This window comes from Myotis davidii, unplaced genomic scaffold, assembly GCF_000327345.1.
Source record: "Myotis davidii unplaced genomic scaffold, ASM32734v1 scaffold586, whole genome shotgun sequence".
NCBI classification, from domain to species: Eukaryota; Metazoa; Chordata; class Mammalia; order Chiroptera; family Vespertilionidae; genus Myotis; species Myotis davidii.
The window spans coordinates 257,293-258,059 of record NW_006296809.1 but is presented as its reverse complement, the minus strand read 5'-3'; the positions used below and the strand labels follow the sequence as shown (position 1 = coordinate 258,059).

At 70.4% G+C, this 767-nt stretch overlaps 1 protein-coding gene across 1 annotated transcript in view; it reads right to left on the bottom strand.

Annotated features, from left to right (window-relative positions):
- Positions 1–767, bottom strand: part of TTLL10 (tubulin tyrosine ligase like 10) — a gene marked incomplete at its 3' end in the record, with an annotated part of 23,307 nt that overhangs the window by 15,391 nt on the left and 7,149 nt on the right. The window contains exon 2 of the mRNA XM_015569673.1: positions 618–720. The remainder of the gene's footprint in view (positions 1–617; positions 721–767) is intronic.

Sequence of the window (767 nt, the reverse complement as noted above, 5' to 3'; positions counted from 1 at the left end):
CCCGCCGTCATCATTACCAGGCAGTATTAGAGACCTGACACCATCCAATGCTGCCCAGTAAGATGGCGATGGCCGCCCCCAGGTGGGTCCGGGGCCGCCCGGGGAGAGGGGACTCGGTGGGGGGCATTCAGCAGCCTGAGGGGACCAATGTTCTCTGAGGACACTGACCCGAGGAGCTGGGAGAGATGGGGCTCAGGAGGGGGCCCCCAGGCCCTGTGTGCAGGGGCTCAGCCCAGGGGAGGCTGGGCGGCTGCAGCTGGGAGCCCCCGGGGTCAGGGCCTCAGGTGACCTCCCCGCCCGCCCAGCAGGCCGCCTGCTCTGGGCATGAGGTGGGCACTTGAGAAGGGGCCGGGTGTCCTGCCCACGGGAGCTGGCAGCCCCGGCATCAGGGGCAGAGCGGTGCCCTCCCCGTGGGCGTCCCAGGGAAAGACACGGGCGGCTCAGCCCCTCTGAGTCCCAGGTGAGGGGCGGCCAGGGCGGGACAATGGGCCTCTGTCCCCAGACGCTGCCCAGTAGCCCAGCCCCCTCCTGCTCTTGTCCAGGGTGAGGATGGAGCGTGGCCGTGGGTCCGGGGGCCTCCCCCCGCCCCCCACCGAGCAGGCAGTGCTGGTTCTCACCAATGAGGTTACAGGTTGGCGTCTGCCTGCCCCCGGCTCCGGGCCCTGGGTTCTGGCCGCTGCTGGCTGTGGAGTCCAAGGGCGAGATGTGCTGGCCCTGCAGGGTGCGGGGAGAGGGGAGCTCTGCTCAACCTAGGCCTGGCGGTCACT